Below are 20454 nucleotides of genomic sequence, written 5' to 3' on the forward strand. Positions count from 1 at the left end.
AAAATTATTAACAAAAAAAAGTGTGATGTGCCTGCCTGCCGAGCCGGCTGACTGGCTGGCTGGCAGGCAGGCAACAGCATCATTAAGGCCAATGTCGATGTATTTAAATGTTGTTTTATTTTCTAGCTGTTGCAAAAAAAACTCAAAATTGTTTTCTATACCATTTGATGTTGTTGCGGTTATGAGGAGGCTTACTAATCTATATGTATGTGTGTGTGCATCATGCACACACGCATTTAACTGTCAGTTTTTATGACATTTTACAATTTCAATTTGTTCTTATATTGTTGCTGAAGAAAAGGAGAAGGCGTGAAATCAAATAAAATAAGTGCATGAAATTTTCGAAAAAAAAAAAACAAATATTACTGAGAAAATACAGTGGGACATTTTTATGAAAAATAAGAAAATATGGTCGAAATTATAAGAAAATTTGCAGGGAATTGGAAAAAAGTGCTTAATTTTTCAGAAATAAACAGGGCTTTTGATTACCAAATATTTACGCTATTTTTTCGTATTATATATTGACTATACAAATTTCTTTTGTTCAAAGACTCACAATGAAATTTGATCTGGAATAATTCTTCTTCTGATTCTTTTCCCAAAAAATGAAGAATAAAGGGAGATTTTGACTTGGTTTGGAAACATGTTAAATTAAAAGTAAAAAAGCAAAGACATAAATTTCATTTTAATTACAAATATTTTGAATATATTTTTCTCAAAAACTATTGCACCTAGACATATGGTTTATTCTGAGATTTGTTGTAGAATTTTGTGTAAAATATTTCTTCTTCTGATACTTTTTGCCTAAAATTAAATTTTATGTTACTTTCAGGCGTCAACTTGAAAACCGTCCATGGACAAATGGATCAAAAAATTAGGAATATTTTCATGGTTATTTTTGGAACATTGATGCTAATATTTTCGTTATATTCAATACAAATAGAGATTTCTCTTGGTTAGAAACTTACAATGAAATTTGATATAGAATAATTTTTCCTCTGACACTTTGTCCAAAAAATTAAGTATAAAGGGAGATTTTGACTTGGATTGGATACGTGTTAAATTAAATGTAAAAAAAGACATAGACATAATTTTCACTTTTAGTACCTAATTTTTGAACAAAATTTTCATAAAAACTATTGCACCTAGATATAAGGTTTATTCTGAGATTTGTAGTGAAATTTTGTGTAGAATATTTCTTGTTTTGACATCTTTCGCATAAAATGACATTTTATGTTACTTCCAGCAGTAAACTTGTAACAAGTCAGATGAAAAATTGATAACAAATATTAGGTAATATTTTCGATTTTCTTTTAGCAATATTTATGCAAATATTTTCTTAATATATAATGAAAAAAGAGATTTCTTTTGTTTAGAGACTCACAATGAAATTTGATTTAGAATAATTTTTCTTCTGACACTTTGTCCAAAAAGTGAAGTATAAAAGGAGATTTTTGACTTGGATTGGATACATGTTAAATTAACAGCAAAATAAGGAAAGACGTGATTTTCACTTTTAGTGCCTAATTTTTGAACAAAATTTTCATAAAAAACTATTGCACCTAGGCATAAGGTTGTTTCTGAGATTTGTAGTGAAATTTTGTGTAGAATATTTCTTCTTTTGACATTTTTCACATAAAATGAAATTTTATTTTACTTTCAGGTGTCAAATCAAAAAAAGTCCGAGGAGAGATTTTTCGAAAACAAATAGGAATTATTTTCGGTTTTTTATTTGGAACATGGACGGAATTATTTTTTTTGATGGACAATAGAAATAGAGATTTTTCTTCTTTTGTAACTTATAGTGAAATTTGATGCGAAATATTTTTGTCTTTGACATCATACTCCCTTAACAATATTTTATAGGAGATTTTTGCTTAAACTCCCATATGGTACGGCTTCAACTCTAAAACCTCAGCATGTAATATCTACTTTTAATGTATAGCTTTCGAAGGTAATTTTCATAAAAACTTGCATACCTAGGTCCATAGTTTATTCTGAGACTTGTAGTGGAATTTGGTGATAAATATTTCCCCTTTTGATTCTTTCTATCAAAAATGAAGTTTTATACTAATTTCAGGCTCGAAACTCGAAAAAGAGCAAAAAAAAATCTATGCCAGAAATTTTAATATTTTCGCATTTCTTTGGCAAAATTGGAACAATTATTTTCGTGCTATATATTTGATATAGATATTTATTCTCTTTTGAAACATATAATGAAATTTGATGAAGAATATTTTTGTCTTTAATGTCATCCTTCTAAAATGATGTTTTGTTGGAGAATTTTGCATAAACTCACACGATGTATGACTTCAACCGAAAAAATAGTACATTTTTCAGAGATTTTTTTTGGCAAAGATTTTTTTTTTTTGATTTACAATGGAAATATAAATTTTCTTTCTATGGTGACTTATAATAGAATTTTATGAAGAATATTTTTGCCTTTGAAGTTATCCTTCTAAAATGATGCCTTGTAGAAGTTTTTGGCATAAACTCGTATAGAGTACGGCTTTAACCCTAAAATGTGTGTTTTAATTTATGTGAATTCCTGGCGTTTAGGTAAGATTTAGACTCTTGAGTTCTTCTAGAACCTATAGTAGATTTCTATGACAAATAATTTTGTGGAATATTTTCACTTGCTACGATCCCGTTTAAGGGACGTTTTTAACCATTTTTTCAAAAAAGGACCAATAAGGCCTGTTTAATGACTTGTTTGGGGGTTAAAATTGTTTAATGAAATAATCCTTGTTGCTGTATCTGCAATATTACCAAAGACACTATATACCTAAAATGCTTGGTTTCAGAGAAATCTTTATCTGAAAATTTCCAAAATTTTCGAAGAGGGGAGAACTTGTTTTTAATATATTCCTGGCGTGTTGCAAGGATTTAGACTTGTAATTTGTTGTATATTGTTGACTGAAATAATCCTCGTATTTTTATCTGCAATATTGCCAAAGACACTATATAAATATAATGATCGAATTCCGAGGAATATTAATACGAAAATTTCCAAAAATGTGGAAGAGGCGGGAACTTGTTTTTAATATATTCCTGGTGTTTGTCCTACCTGAACACCAGGAATATATTAAAAACAAGTTCTTCCCTTGACTTCTTCTGGGACCTAGATTTTTATGACAAATGATGTTGTGGAATATTTTGACTTGCTACGATGCCATTTAAAGGCAGTTTTTAACCATTTCTTCAAAAAGGGACCAAAAAGACCTGTTTAATGACATGCATGCCAAGGACACTATATACTAAAAATGCTCGAATTCAGAGAAATCTTAATCTAAAAATGTCGAAGAGGCGGAAACTTATTTTTAATATATTCCTGGCGCTTATCCAACTGAACTCCAGGAATATATTAAAAACAAGTTCTTCCCTCGACTTCTTCTAGGACCTATAGTAGAATTTTATGACAAATAATTTTGTAGAATATTTTGACTTGCTACGATCTCGTTTAAGGGTAGTATTTTACCATTTCTTAAAAACAAGACCAAAAAGACTCCTTCATTGACTCTCTGCAGGGTTAAATTTTTTCTATCAAATTAATCTTCATATTGTTATCTGCAATATTGCCAAGGATACCATATACCTAAAGTGCTCGGATTCCGAGGAACATTAATAAGGAAATTTCAAAAAATGTGGAAGAGGGGGGGGGGAGGGACTGGTCCCTCTAATTATGTTATTTTGTAATGTAAAATTCCAAACTCCGAAAAATGTGTCTTCTTTTTTGAGCTATACTTTCATAATCTGCTGGATTTTCTCGGAATTTATGGAAAATGTAATTTTGAATTATTTTTTTTCTGGTCCTACGTTGGGCGCCAAATGTCTAAAATTTAAATTTTTGTCTTTCTAAAGACCTCTTTTCCTGTCTTATTTATTTGCTATCCACTGCCCTGAATTGTTTTCGTGTTGTTGCTTTACGCCTTCAGTTAGCTGTCATGAAAGCAAGACAACAACAACAACAACACTGGTCAGCCACTCGCTGAGGCGTGGGCGCATTTGGCAAGCGTCTCCAATTAAATGGCACCATTTCAGTTGAGCTCTTTTTTCAGTTTTTTTTTTCATTTTTTGTGAATGAATTGAAAGAAAATGCGTTGTGGTTGTTTGTGTTGTCTGTTTGTGATGGACATCAATGAACAGAAATTATGAGTAATACTACGATTTGCATATATATACGATATACACACTATACTATATAAAATAATGTGTATATATGTCTGTGTTTATGTGTTTTTTTTATGTGTGTGTGTGGGAGTGTTGTTATTTTTTATTTATTTATTTTTTTTTTTTTTTTTTTGAATATCATATTCTTTGAGTCTTACCTGTTGTACACTGGGAGTAAAATTTGTATTTGCAGGTGAATCCAATGGTGTTGAGGAGCTGCTCGAATGACAGCTGTCCTGGGAGATATTCTACAAATGTTTAATTATATAATTAGATAAATGTTTTATGTGGCATGGGAGTATATGTTGTGGTCCGGGACTCACCTGGTTGTTAAAATTGCGCACTGTCACCGAACTCGGTGTTGAGGCACTGGAGTTGTTGTTGTTGTTGGCATTAAAATTATAATTATCCAGGGGATTTGTCATGGCAATTAGAGAATTGAGAATTTCGGGTGTATTGGGCTTGGAGCACAGGCCACCGGAGCCTTCCACACCCAGCAACGAAGAGGGAGGTATATTTAAATTAAACATTTTTCCGGTTGTTTATAAACTATTTTGTTGTTGTTTTTTAATTTTTTGCAAAAAATAAGGCTGTTGCTTTTTTTAGCTTTTTTTGCTAAGCTAAAAATATTTTTGTTGTTGCTTTGTTTGTAACACTTATAAATTAAAATCACAGTTTAAGGCCTTCGTTACAAAGTTTTTTGTTTTTATTTTTGTTCTTAGAATTTTTTTCTCTTGTTTTTGTATTTTTTTTAGAATTCAAAATTTTTAAATTTGGGATTATGGTGAGCTGGGTATGCTTGCTGGAAATTGTTTAAACGTTGAACATCCATTACCCAATACAACAATGGTTAACTGCAAAGAGACGGGAGAGAGAGAACAAGAGAGCGAAAATTAGTACATTATAAAATTTTGTGCTTAATTTAATAAAAAAAGAAACGAAAATTAATTGAAATTTATGTGAAAAATATTTTCAGTTGCCTTAATTACAGCAAGAATATTTAATCAAATCAATTAAACAATTAATGCCCCAAACAGACTTTGAGCCACACGGCATTGAGGCGAGAGAGAGAGAGAGAGGGAGAGAGCGAGTGAGTGGTATTTTTTTCCCAAAAAAGCAGATACAAATACAATGTTGTATACCACAAGGTGTGGTATTTGCGGCCGCTCTTCTTCTTCTTCTGCCTTCCTACTTTTGTCCATATTTAACCCCCATAATGACTTTTTTATTTAAACACAAAAAAATAAAAATTAAAAAAAAAAGAATAACATTTCCTATCCCAACCTAAAAGAAAACCATGCTACGTTTAGAATAACATGTTTGGCATTCTTCCATATTTCTTAAGAATCAAAAAAGCGATTCAAGAAAAAAAAAAGAAACAAAAAGCATATTGAGAACTTTAAGAAATAAACTTGTACATGTTCAAGTAGTTCCATACGGGAACAATAAAAACTCATAAATCATAATTCTTTTTTTGGCTTTTCTGTGTCTTTTTTTCTATTCTTTTTTTTTTTGTTGCTGCTTTGTGTTTTGTTCTTTCGTCGTTTTACTGTATTTTGTTTGGAGGAGTGTTAGTTCCAAAGTAGAGGCCATTAAAGTTATACAACTTTAAATGGAACAGGCCGACAGACAGACAGACATACAGACAGACAGACAATGGGGAAAACAATTTAGCAGAATTGTTGGGAAATAATATTTGAAAGAGGAAGAAACAAAAAAATATATAACAAAAATTTGTTTGTTTTTTTTCAAAAAAAAAAAAAAAAATAAATAAATAAATAAATAAAAATAATAATAATAATTAATAAATAAAAAATCCTAACATTTCCTTGGGAAATAATAATTTCCAAATCCATTTAAAATATTTTTACAAGGTCAACAAGTTTCTTGCCTTAAAAAAAATTTTTTTTTGGGAAAATTCGGATACTTGGTTCTTGTAAAAATTTCAAAATTCTTTAAAAAAGCCAACAATTTTCAGCATTTTCTTGAGGAATATAGGAAAAATGATTACCAAATTCGTTTGAATCAACTTTTTATATTATCAAATTCCTTGTTATGAATAAAAATCACAATTTTTACGAAAAAATCGTATATAAGCAACAGTAACATAAAAGCGAATATTGTCGGAAAGTGATCCATTCATAAATTCAATATATAAATAAAATGGTTTCATAATTTTGCAAAATATTTTGCCGTTGTAAAAATTCACTTTTCAAAATTCACCTTTAAAAGAATTTTTTTCTTTAATTTCGCGTTTTATGAGCTTCATGGACATTTAAAATTTTGACCCCTTATGAGGGAGCTACCAGAAGGAGTGTACCAATATATTCCATCTTCACAGCAGATCTTGTGTTAGTAGAAATAAGGGGATGTGTGAAATATGAAGAGAAGCAGAGGCTTATTTCGGATTTTATAATCGTTTTGGTTATTCCAAAATTTTAACCCTTTGTGGGGTAGGTACCAGAAGGCATGTTTCGATCTCTACCATCTTTATAGCAGACCTTGTGCTGATGGAAATATTGAGATGTTCCAAGTCTGAATGGAAGGGGATGTTAATTTTGCGTTTTATGAGCTTCATGGATATTCAAAATTTTGACAACTTGTGGGATAGGTACCAGAAAGAAAGGATCGATATATCCCATCTTTACACCAGACCTTGTGTTAGTAAAAATATTGTGATGTGTGTAATGTGAAGCCAATCGGACTTTAACATCACATTTTATAAGAGTTACAATTTTTCAAAATTTTAGCACTTCGTGGGGGAGGTACCACAAAGAATGGACTGCTATTGTCCATTTTCTCACCTGGCCAAGCAGTGATGTAAATATTAGAATTTGCAAAGTTGGAGCAAAATCGGATGATCCTTTCTCTTTCTTAAAAGCAAGATATTTTATTTGAAAATTTCGACTTTTTGTGGGGGTAAGGCAGGGAATACCTAGGTTTCGGAAAGAGCCACCAACCCTCATCAGTTCCCTTGTTTCTTGTCTGGGATATTCTCCCCAGAAGTAATTTTACAAATAACTCCTATGACAAAAAATTTTTTTTACCCAAGTGACGAAATCGTAAAGCTTAATAGTTCTAAATTTTTATTTTTAATGAAAATCAATGTCAAATTTAATTTACTTCACAAAAATCTCTATTGAGTTGAATTTTGTTTAAATTAATTTTTTTGGCTGCAGAGGACCTCTTTTTCGTATAGCCCCATAGCAGTAAGACCAGATGTTCGGAATTTTTAAAATTTTAGCAACATTTTTCTACCGATTTTATTTCATTTTGCAATTTTTTTTGCTCAAACGGTGTAGGCTATTGAAAGTTCGGGCCGGTCAAACTTAGCTGATTTTTTACTTGCATTAATTTTTTTGTATTTTTATTTTATTCTATTTTATATTTAGATGTTTTATTTTATTATATTTTTTAATTCATTTGAGTTTCTTATTTTTATTTATTTATTTATTTTTATTAATTTTTTTTTATTTTAAATTTTTTATTTTACTTAGCTGATTTTTTACTTGTATTTATTTCTTATTTTTATTTTATACTATATTATATATTTATTTGTTTTATTTTTTATAATATTTTTTAATTCATTTGTGTTTCTTATTTTTATTTATTTATTATAATTTTTATTTATTTATTTTTATTAATTTTTTTTATTTTAAATTTTTTATTTATTTATTTGTTTATTTTTATTCATTTTTTTATTTTAATTTTTTTTTATTTTACTTATTTCTATTTATTTATTTTTATTTTAGAATGAAAAAATTTAGCTGAATAAAAATTTCCTTTGAATTAATTTCATTGAATTATCTAATGCCTCCTCAATTACCATTCTCTCATTACAACAAAGCCATCATTTGCCATGGCACTGCATTGTTGTAATGCTTATTTTTATTGGTCATTTGCAATTTAATTAAAAATCTCTTATCGAACTACTTTTCTGTGCCTTTGTTTTTTTTTTCCTGGCTTATGTCAATAACTTAACCGGACTTTAATGGCTCTGCCTTGCATCTGCCTCAATTCGTTGGCATTAATTTTCTTACGATTTTCTAATTAATGTAGCTATCTATTGCAGGAGAAAAATAACAAAAGTTTATTTGGATTTACTCTCCATCTCTCCTCCTCCTCTCTCACTCTTAATATTGCTCTTTATCTTCTCAATGAGAATATCGAAAAACAATAACAACAGATGACTTTATGACCGAACTTTGTTGGGGTCTTTTATTAAAACTCTTCCACGTCGTTGCCATTATCGTTTGCGTTTAGATTGCCTCGAAGCAGGGTCTAGAAGGGAGGGTTTGGCAGGGGGTTAAGGGTTTGACTCATTCACTCTCGGTGTGTTTAGATACAGTTTTTACACTTTAATTAAAGTTTTCTCAGTTGAAATGGGAAAACAAAACAAGAAGAGGAAGAAGAACGACAAGAAAAATAACCAGGCAAAGATAAAGAGTGAAAAAAAGATGATGGTTGGCTGGGTGGTGATGGTGGTGGTAGCATTTCAAGCTGTATCTCCGGCTGCCGGTACATTGTTCCTGCTGTGTTTATTTGTTTGTTACGATTCATCAATAAAGAATTTCTAAGCGTTTTCCATTACTCTCTTCCTTTCCCTTGCCCGCTCTTTTGCTAAATGGCAAAATTATCGAGCTGTTATTTAGAGTCTCTTAAAGACAGATAATTGGTTTTCTGTTTCCAATACTTCTCCCCACTCCATCTCCCCCTCTTTTTTTTGCAAGCCATTACTGGGGATCGTAAAAAAAAGTTTTGTTGTTTTTTTTTTCCCTGTGTTGGTGTAATTTTTTTCTAATTTCAATTCCATTTGCTGGGAACAAAGTTTGATTCATTCACTCGCTCGACTCGACTCGACTTGGGCCGGTTCATTAGTATTCGTGGCATTAGGCCAGACCATAAATTTTGCTGTTAATAGCCTTAAAGTTTTTTCTTTCTTTTTTTTATTATTTTTATTTCATTTTATTTATGTTGTTAACATAAAAGCCCTCCCAGCCACGGCCTAAAACTCAAAACTTTCTTTATTGCAAATTGGCAAATTTTGTTGGCTTTGCCAAAAATGTCCTGCATAAGTAAACAATGGCCGCTCATTCTATGGCCTGACCAAAATTAGTCTGTTTCGTGTATGCCTCTCTCTCTCTCTCTCGTTATTTTCAATTTGGCCGTTTTTATGCAAAATGTTTTTGGTTTTATGCGTGAGTTTTTTACAAAATTTGCTCACGTCCGCGGGAAGTTGTAAACAATCAACAAAACGCATTTGCGAGTTCATGCTCATGTTCTGTCGCTGTTTATTACATGGCTTTTAACGAAATTATGTGGTGGTGTGCTGTGTGTGAAAATCATGTCAGACATGACTAAAATCCTTGAGAAAGCTGGGAAAATTTATATCCTTGCCATAAAATAAATGGGTGGGGCAGTAAAAAATAAAATTTAAAAAAAATAAAAAAATTTTAAAGTTCGGCCGGGACGAGTTTTTACAACCCTGTGAGAAGAATTTGCCGCTATAATTCTAAAAATGCCAAATATCTTGTGTTACAGTTATATGGGGCTATACGAAAACGTGGACCTTTAAATATCTGCCAAAGAAGTTGGAGTCCCCAAACCTTGGGCCTCCAAACCTTGAGAAAATTGTTTTGAAAAATGTCGCAAAGATCATGAATACACCGAATATTGGGAGCTGAAATATTGAAATATTTTCAAAGTTCTCCAGAGACGTCGATTTTTTTTTCATTTTTTTTAATGAATTTCGCTAAAATCATGAAAATACCGAATAAGAGTCGTGGATTTTTTTTATTTTTTACGTTTCAAAAGAGACCTGGATTTTTTGAAAATATTTGTCTAAAGTTTATTAATGGCGTGGATTTATTAAAAATATTTTTTAAACTTTATCAGATTGAATTTTTTTTTGGATTTTTATTTTTCAAAGCTTATCGGAGACATGGATTTTTGTTAAAATAATTTTTCAAAATTAATTAGAGGCCTGAATTTATTTTAAATATTTTCAAAGTCCTCAACAAAAGTAGATTTTGAAAATTTATTTTCAATGCACATTAGATTTCAGTGACATGTTTGAAAATAAATTTTTCTAAAGAATATGAGAGTCGTGGATTTTTAAAATATTTTTAGTTTAGATAAAAGAGCCGTGCATTTATTTTGAAAATATTTGTCTAAAGTTTGTCAGTGACGCGGATTTATTAAAAGCATTGTTTTAACTCATCAGAGACATGGATATTTTTATAAAATCATTTTCCAAAGTTTTCAGTGACGTGGATATTTTTTGTTCAAATATTTTTCCAAAGTTTATAAGAGGTGGGTTTTCTGTTAAATTTTTTTTCAAAGTTCTCCAGAGACGTAGATTTTTTTATTTTTTTATTGCAATCTTTGAAGTGAATTTTTAAAACATATTATTTTTTTAAATTTATCAAATTGATTTTTTAATTAATTTTTTAAAAGTATTTTTAGATAGATTTTTCAAAAGAGGTGTGAATGTTTTTTTTTTGAAAATATTAGACATTGATTTTTGTTTAAATATTTTTCCAAAGTTTATAAGAGGCGGGGATTTGTTTTAAATATTTTTTCAAAGTCTATATTTTATTCAATGAAAATCCTGATGTTATTTTTATAAAAATATTTTTTCAAAATTTGTGAAAGTCGCGAATTTTTTTAAAAAGACGTGGATTTTTTTTTAAAAATTTTGTCTAAAGCATTTTTTTTAAATATTTTATAAAACTTATCAGAAACTTGGACAACATTTTTCCAAATTTTATAGAAGACTTGGATTTTTTTAACATTTTAAAAGTCCTCAATAATCGTAGATTTTTGTAAATATTTTTCCCTGCAAGCCCTGACTTTTTTCCACAATTTTCAGAGTATTTTTCCAAAAATGTTCTCAATTTAAACGAGACGTGCATTTTTTAAAAATATTTTATAAAGTTTGTTAGAGACTTGGATTTTTTTAAACATTTTACCAAAGTTTATCGGAGACGTGGATTTTTTTTTTGGTTCAATATTTTTAGTCGACTTATAAGAGGTGTGGATTTTTTTTAACTATTTAAAAAAATATTTTTTCAAACTTTACCAGAAAATTAGATTTTTTAAAAAACATTATTCCAAAGTTTATCGTTGTTTAAATATTTTTCCAAAGTTCAAAGTATTTCAGTTTCAAAATAATCAAAGTTCAGTTTTCAAAATATTTTCATATTTAGGTTCTCAATAGACGTAGATTTTTTAATTTTTTTTTCCAAAGCAAGCCCTGAAGTAGATTTTTTAAAAATAGTTTTCCAAAGTTTACCAGAGTCGTGAATTAAAAAAAATGTCAATTTATCAGAGACGTGGATTTTTTTTAGTTTAAACTTTATCAGAAAAGGGGGTTTTAAAACATTTTTCCAAAGTTTGTCGGAGACGTGTTTTTTTTCTTTAACTATTTTTCTAAAGTTTGTCGGGACGTAATTTTTTTCCTTACTATTTTCCCCCATTTGATAAGAGTCAAGTAAAAAGCAGCAGTTGTTCGACTGGGCCGTACTCCCGAACATGGAAGCTATACGAAGATGTGGACCTGTTTGAAAATGCTCTTAAATCATTGTCTTGGCCTGTTTTATATAATTTTATCTCTGCCTCTCTCGCCCTCTCTCTCTCTCTCTCTCCCTCTCTTTCCAATTTCTTAGCCACTCTAAGACATACAACTTTCCTGAAATGTATTCTTTCTTTTTTTTACAACTTCAACGCCTTTCTAAAAGTTAAAAATTTCAAACAAGTGTCGCAGAAGTTGGAAATAAGTTGTGAATTAGCAAATGTTTTGCAATAAATGTTTAACGAGAATTGTTCTGTTTTTTCACTCCTCCTCTTCTTCTTGTTCTTCTGCTACTTCTTGTTTTGCGTTTTGTTATGCATAGTTGATAGTTATTCCATGTTTCAAGTCATGCAGTTATTTTACACAAATCGAAATGCGAAAAAATGGGTCACAGACAGCACGTCTGCTGCTGCAGCATGTTTTACAATAGCCAAGGAGCACACACACACGTACGCACAGCACACTCACACAGAGAGAGAGAGAGAAAAATAAATGCCAGTAATAAATTTAATATGCGAGGGATGTCTAAAGTGCTGGCCACTAAAACATGGGGGGGAGGGAAGATGGAGTACCACCAAAATGCATTAAAGCAGCAGCAGAAGAAGACGAAGAAGGGCTTTTCATTCATCACTTTAATCGGATGGATAACAAACGTCGGATCCACACAGCCAGACAGATAGACACTCATTCATACAGATTATAATAATTTTCACAGGCCATACAAATTGTGTGCCATGACGACGGGGAGAAAAAACAAGATGCGTGGCCAAGGGAAATGGGGTTGAAATTTTTATGACTTTACAACGAGCTGTCGGATGGCACGCGTGCCATAATAAGAATGTCTTCCGTTTGGGGTCCCCAAGGAATGGGAACACAAACTGGGCCAGGCATTTAGACCTCATCCCTCAGAGGAAGTTCCAAAGAATCAATAGCTCTGCATAATGTCCCCCTTTTATTAAATGAAAATTTCCAAAGATTGCTTAACAATTAACCATTATCTACCCCCATAAGCCCTTGCGTCTGGCCCGACATAAGCATTCAATTCCAAAAAAAAAAAAAAAAAAAAAAAAAAAAAAACAATGACAACAAAAAAACACCGGAGCTGCGTAATCTCCATTGCAAGTGTCACAAACGAATTAATGTTGAAATCAATTACAAAAGTTTCGTTCTTTGTCCAAGAAGATTTCAAGCAGAACCCCAACTCAAAAAAAAATTGTTATTAAGTCAATACTGCAATACATCGAACGCATACATGTTGCCTCTCATCGATTTGTTTACATTTTTCCGTAGGGAACACAAACTTTCAATAGATACGGGGCGACCACTTGTAATGTGTGTGAGACCTCCGCGTCTTTTTTTCTCTGATAAGCAAAAGTTTTAATTATGTTGCTGTTCAACTGGCTTAGCGGCGAGATATGATCGCTACATGAGTTGTACTTGCCTGGGTTTACAATAAATCATGCGGGTCTTAAAGGTGTAGACGATTTTTATCGATCATATATTTACAAATGACCTTGAGACGAACAGAAAATCACACCAACAACAATGAGTTTAGGTGCTGAAGTGTCGATACAAATATTTGTGAAATTTAATTATTATATCCTCCACCATGAAAAATATTCGAAATATTCGTCCCAAAAAGTATATCCCTGATCAGAATAAAATTAGAAGACAATTTGGAGATGTTCGTCCGTCTGTCTGTTGAAATCACGATACAGGCCACATTATTTAATCCAGAGCTCTAAAATTTGTCAGGAAATTTCATATTATATGTAGGCTGATTGGTGTTGAAAATGGAATATATTGGCCGACGTTTAGGTATAGCCTTCATTTAACAGTACCTCCCGATTTTCTGTATTTTTAAGATTTCTGCCATACATTTCAAGCAAATCAGCTGAAACTTCACATTTGGAGTTTCTGGTAGGACTGTGCTCTCCCTGTATTGGTATAGTCCCTTATTTGGTATAGCCCCCATATAAGAGTACCTCCAGATTTTCGGTATTTTTAAGTTTTCTGCCACAATTTCCAACCAAATCAGCTGAAACTTGACATTTGGGGCTTTTGGTAGGACTGTGCTCTCCCTGCAGAAAATATTTGCTACAGGTCCATTAATTGGTATAGCTCTCATATAAGAGTACCTCCCGATTTTCGGTATTTTGAAGATTACTGCCACAATTTCCAACCAAATCAGCTGAAACTTGACATTTGAGGCTCGTGGTAGGACTGTGCTCTCCGTGCAGAAAATATTCGCTGCAGGTACACTAATTGGTATTTAGCGGTTCCTTCCGATTTTCGGTATTTTGAAGTTTTCGGCCATTATTTCCAACCAAATCAGCTATAACTTGACATTTGAGGCTCTCGGTAGGACTGTGCTCTCCCCGCAGAAAATATTCGCTACAGGTACACTAATTGGTATTTAGCGGTTCCTTCCGATTTTCGGTATTTTGAAGTTTTCTGCCACAATTTCCAAACAAATTAGGTGAAACTTGACATTTGGGGCTCCTGGTAGGACTGTGCTCTCCCTGCAGAAAATATTCGCTGCAGGTACACAAATTGGTATTTAGCGGTTCCTTCCGATTTTCGGTATTTTGAAGATTACTGCCACAATTTCCGACCAAATCAGCTGAAACTTGACATTTGAGGCTCGTGGTAGGACTGTGCTCTCCGTGCAGAAAATATTCGCTGCAGGTACACTAATTGGTATTTAGCGGTTCCTTCCGATTTTCGGTATTTTGAAGTTTTCTGCCATAAATTTCAAGCAAATCAGCTGAAACTTCAAATTTGGGGTTTCTGGTAGGACTGTGCTTTCCCTGCAGAAAATATTCGCTACAGGTCCATTAATTGGTATAGCCCCAAATATAACAGTACCTCCAGATTTTCGGTATTTTGAAGTTTTCTGCCACAATTTCCAACCAAATCAGCTGAAACTTCACATTTGGGGTTTTGGTAGGGCTGTGCTCTACCTGCAGAAAATATTCGCTACAGGTCCATTAATTGGTATAGCCCCAACATATAACAGTACCTCCAGATTTTCGGCATTTTGAAGTTTTCTGCCACAATTTCCAAACAAATTAGGTGAAACTTAACATTTGGGGCTCTTGGTAGGACTTTGCTCTCCCTCCAAAAAATATTCGCTACAGGTCTATTAATTGGTATAGCCCCAAAATATAACAGTACCTCCAGATTTTCGGTATTTTGAAGTTTTCTGCCACAAAGTTTTCTGCCACATTGTAGATAAATTAGATGAAACCTAACATTTGGGGTTCTTGTCCTCTCTTTGTGAAATATATCCGATTCAGGTCCACAAATTGCTATAGCCTCCATATAAGGCCCATATTTTCGATATTTTGAAAGTTTCGCTATTTGGGCTATCATATTCTTAGCCATATGGTTAGAGAGGGTATACATATATAATTTGATACAGCCACAATGTGCCTCATCGAAGTAATAGTTTTAAACCCTAGGTCTCTTTGGACCAAATCCATTTCAGGACATTTGGAGTCGATTTAGCAATATCCGTCCGTCCCTCTGTCTGCCAGGCTGGCTGGTGCGCACGGTAACTCTTGAAGGGAGTATCCGATTTGGTCCAAATTTTGTACATCGTGATATTACTATCAAAATTAGATCGAGTTCGGAGATGGGCAATATCGGTCCTCAGCTTCGGGTACCTCCCACACAAAAGGTCGAAATTTTCAAAGAAAATATTTTAGTGCACAGAAAGAGAAAAGATAATACGATTTTGCTCCAACTTTGCAAATTCTAATATTTCCATCAGTGCTAGGTCAGGTGCGAAAATGGACAATATCGGGCCACTCCATCAAGTTCCTCCCCCGCAAAGCGTCAAAATTTTGAATAATTATAACTCGTATAAATTGTGATGTAAGAGTCCGACGGTCTTCAAATTACACACATTACAATATTTGTAGTAAGTAAGGTCTGGGGTGAAAATGGAATATATCGGTCCACTACTTATGGTACCTCTCCCACAAAGGGTTACAATTTTGAATAACCATGGAGCCCATAAAACGAGAAATTGATATCCGATTCCATTCAGACTTGACACTTCTCAATATTTCCATCAACACATGTTGTGTTATAAAGATGCTTGAGATCGGACCATTCCTTCTTGTACCTCCCCCACAAAAGTTCAAAATGTTGAATAACCAAAACGATCATAAAATCGAAAATATGCATCCGGTTGTCATCAAATTTCACACATCCCATTCTTTCCACTAACACAAGATCTGCTGTGAATATGGAATATATCGGAGCACTCCTTCTGGTACCTCCCCCACAAAGGGTCAAATTTTTGAATAGCCATGAAGCTCATAAAACGCGAAATAACCATTTGATTGCATTCAGACTTGGCACCTCTCAATTTTTTCATCAATACATGATAAGTTATAAGGATGGTAGAGATCGGACCATTCCTTCTGGTACCTCCCCCACAAAGGGTTAAAGTTTTGAATAACCAAAACGATTCTCTTCATTATCTCACCTCTAATTGAAAGATTTCCGAAAATCATGACCTGTCAGCCTCCGAATTCCTGACACGTTTGGCTCGGGAAAATTTTTCAAAAATAACATTTTGCAATTAACGACAATTACGCCAACAATTTTATGAATGGCCAAAGTTGCTTGAGAGAGCAAAGTAAACAAATGAAAAAAAAAAAAACAACAACACACATATAAAGCTGGCTGGCTGGCTGGCATAAATTAAACATTTAATTAAAGGTTCTATTAAAGGCAACAATTAAGTTATTTAATAATTAATTAACTAAAAAAAAAAAACTTTTTTTAAATTTTTTTTTCATTTTTAGAGTTTGCTCAAACGAACGAAGTGCTGCTTCGAAATTGATTCTCAAAACAAAATCAACACTTTTTTCCGATTTAATGAAGATCGATCGATCATGTCTATAAATATTTAACAAAACTAGTACTCATTGTAAGTCCGGTTAATTAGGGGCACCGTGTGGTGTTGGGAAATCCCAGGGGGCGCGGGTTTGACTTCCAGGCCTCTAATCTCCCATCTAAGCCAGGCGGCAATTAGCCAATGTTAAAGGTTTTGTTTTAATGATAGCCAATAAATTTAACACCCAAGTCATTTTTTTCATTTTCATTTTCAAGTTACTTGATTGGCCTACACTGTTTCAATTTTTTTGTTGTTGTATTTTTTCAGAATAGATTCAATTCATTTGAGAAAATATTTGAAATAGTTTTGTGGCGTCTATCTTTGGTGTTGTGTGTGTGTGGTGGCAAAGCTCAACAAAAATAGAGAAACAAAAATTTTGAGACGCACAAAAGTGCGTAGATTCCAAGTTTTACAACGCAGCTTTTTATTTGAGGTCAGGGCCCAGAAAAAAAAATAAACTACTTAGAATCGCAGCAAAAATGCTGAAGTCGCTGCTGAAGGCTTGGCGGGCCATAGCCGGGCAAATATGAAAACGGCAATAGTTTTGTAAACCTGTTGTCGTTACAATACCCCCAGATAGGTATTGAACTGTTTAAATGCCGCCAAGTCAATGGAATTGAAAAAAATTACAATGAGCAGGCGAATTGTCTCGTCTAGCTATTGTGCGACCAGACAAACTCGGGCTCTCTTTCCGCTTCAATGGATGGGGGTCTCGCAACAATTTAAACGCTTCGAGGTAGCAGACATTAGAAAAATGTTTGAGAAGTTCATTTTATCGCCTTGTGTCAATATTGTATCTTTAAATCAACTCGATTTCTGCGGATACGTATTTGGAAATACTTTGCCAGCCAGCCAGCGTTTTTATTTTTTGTGGGATTTCTTTGAAATGCATCTATAATTGCCTAGAACTCTCAGGCAAAAGCAAACGAACAAAAAAACTCTTTTAATTTTTTTGTTCTATGCTCAACGAGAAAATAAACAAAATTGATTGATTAATATATTTTTAAGGTCAAGATCGTTAAATGCAGTGTTCTTGGAATTAAATTATTCCAAAATATACAAAATAGAGAGAGAGATGGAGAGAGAGGGAGAAAATTACCTTGGATAAGTAATCAAAAAAAAAAAAAAATAAATAAATAAATAAATAAAAAATAAATAATAAATAAAAAAAATAAATAAATTAAAAAAAATATGAAAACTAAAAAATACAAATTGCAAGAAATTTGAACAAAAAAAAAAAAAAAAATAATAATAATAATAATAATAATAATAATAATAATAATAATAATAATAATAATAATAATAATAATAATATAATAATAATAATAATAATAATAATAATAATAATAATAATAATAATAATAATAATAATAATAATAATAATAATAATAGTAATAATAATAATAATAATAATAATAATAATAATAATAATAATAATAATAATAATAATAATAATAATAATAATAATAATATAATAATAATAATAATAATAATAATATAATAATAATAATAATAATAATAATAATAACAATAATAATAATAATAATAATAATAATAATAATAATAATAATAATAATAATAATAATAATAATAATAATAATAATAATAAATAATAATAATATAATAATAATAATAAAAAATAATAATAATAATTACAATAATAATAATAATATATAATAATAATAATAATAATAATAATAATAATAATAATAATAATAAATCAATAAAAAATAAATAATAAATAAAAAAATAAATAAAAATAAATAAAAACAAAAAAAAATAAACAAAAAATAATAATAATAAAAAAATAAAAATTTAGAAATTTCAAGAAATTTGAACAAAAAAAAAAGAAAAAAACAAAAAAGTAATAAAAACAATAATAATAAATAAAAAAATAAATAAACAAAAAATAATAATAAAAAATTAAAAATTTACAAATTGCAAGAAATTTGAACAAAAAAAAACAAAGACATATAAATTAAAAAATTATCTCTCGCTTCCGTGTGTTAACAATGTGTGAAATTTGAAGAGAATCGGATGTGTATTTCGCATTTTATAATCATTTTAGTTATTCAAAATTTTGACCTCTTTGTGGGGGAGGTACCAGAAGGAGTGGACTCATATCTACCATCTTCACACCTGATTGTGTGTTAACAAAAATGTTGCGATGTGCCGAGTTTGAAAAGAATTGAATATATAATTCGCATTTTATGAGAGATTTAATTATTCAAAATTTTGACCCCTTTGTGGGAGAGGTACCGGAAGGGATGGACCTATATCTATCACCTTCCCACCAGATTTTGTGTTGATAGTAATATTGGGATGTGCCAAGTTTTAGAAGATTCGAATGCTTATTTCGCATTTTATGAGGGATATAATTATTCAAAATTTTGACCCCTTTGTGCGGGAGGTACCAGAAGGAGTGGACCAATAAATCTCATCTTCTCACCGAACTGTTTGTTAACAAAAACATTGCGATGTGTAAAATTTGAAGAGAATCGGATGTGTATTTCGCATTTTATAAGCATTTTACTTATTCAAAATTTTGACCTCTTTGTGGGGGAGGTACCAGAAGGAGTGGACTTATATTTACCATCTTAACACCAGATGTTGAGTAGATAGAAAAATTGGGATGTGCCGAGTTTGAAAAGAATCGGATAATTATTTCGCATTTTATGAATTTAATTAAATTTAAGAAATTACAATTTTGATCCTTTTGTGGGGGAGGTACTTGATGGAGTAGGCCAATATTGTCCATCTCCCAGCTCAATCTTACGTTGGTAATAATATTACGTTATACCAAGTTTCGATCGAATCGGAAACTTCCTTGCACCCCTAGATCGACTCCAAAAGTCCCAAAACGGATTTAGTCCAAAGAGACCTAGGGTCTAATACAGTTATTTCGTTGAGGCACGTTTTGGGCGTATCAAAGTTGCTGTACTAAAAACTCAATTAAGCTAGTTTTTTCCAATGAAAAACTAAATCTAGAAAATTTTTCTTTTGAATAATTCAATTCCGAAAAGTTTTTTTTTTAATTCCAATTCAACAATGATTTTTTTTTCACTGGAAAATTCAATTTAGTTAAAATTTTTGGAAATCTTAATTCAACTTGAAAGCAAGAGATTATTAATAAAGGCATCTAGTATTTTATTTTTTTTTTTTTAATTTTTTTATGATGTTAAAATTTATTCTTGCCACTGTTATTATTATTATTATTATTTTGATTTTTAGTATTACATAAAACACCAAAAGTAATAAAAAAATTAATATATTCAATACTTGTATAATATACAAGCAAAATAATATAATTTTATGTTATTAATGATGTGTTGTTGTTCGTTGTTTTTTTTTTTTAATTTTTTTTGTTGTGTATTTGTCGTGGGTAATAAAAACGTGTTTGTTGAACGTTTTTTTTTCTTTTTTTTAATTTCTGTTTTTTTGGATGTTTGCACAAATCATTACAGTTAATTGCCAAAAAATAAGCACGTTTTCGGGACTTGCATATAAGATTGCAAGTTATTTTTTTTGTTGGTTTCAAAAAAAGAACCATTTCATTATTTCTTGTCTCGCCCAAATGCATCGAAGAAATTTTAAAAGCAAATTCTGAAAATAAATTCTTATTTTTTTTTTTCGCTTTAAATTTTGAAATCTTAATGAGCATGTGAGTGGTGGTTTTTATTGATGGTATTGTAGATTTCACGCCTGTTTTGTTTCACTCCAGCCGAAATAAAATGCAATTTGTTTGAGAAAAAAAATATATTGAAGAATGAGAGCTGTAACAATTTATGTGTGTATATAT

At 31.1% G+C, this 20454-nt stretch overlaps 1 long non-coding RNA gene across 1 annotated transcript in view; it reads right to left on the reverse strand.

Annotated features, from left to right (window-relative positions):
• Nucleotides 1–20454, reverse strand: part of LOC105261630 (activating transcription factor 3) — a 123385-nt gene that overhangs the window by 18520 nt on the left and 84411 nt on the right. The window contains exons 4-5 of the long non-coding RNA XR_891441.3: nt 4494–5024; nt 4329–4418 (exon numbers count right to left, since the gene is read on the reverse strand). This is a non-coding gene — a long non-coding RNA (activating transcription factor 3). The remainder of the gene's footprint in view (nt 1–4328; nt 4419–4493; nt 5025–20454) is intronic.

This window comes from Musca domestica, unplaced genomic scaffold (genome assembly GCF_030504385.1).
Source record: "Musca domestica strain aabys unplaced genomic scaffold, Musca_domestica.polishedcontigs.V.1.1 20, whole genome shotgun sequence".
Classification (NCBI taxonomy): domain Eukaryota; kingdom Metazoa; phylum Arthropoda; class Insecta; order Diptera; family Muscidae; genus Musca; species Musca domestica.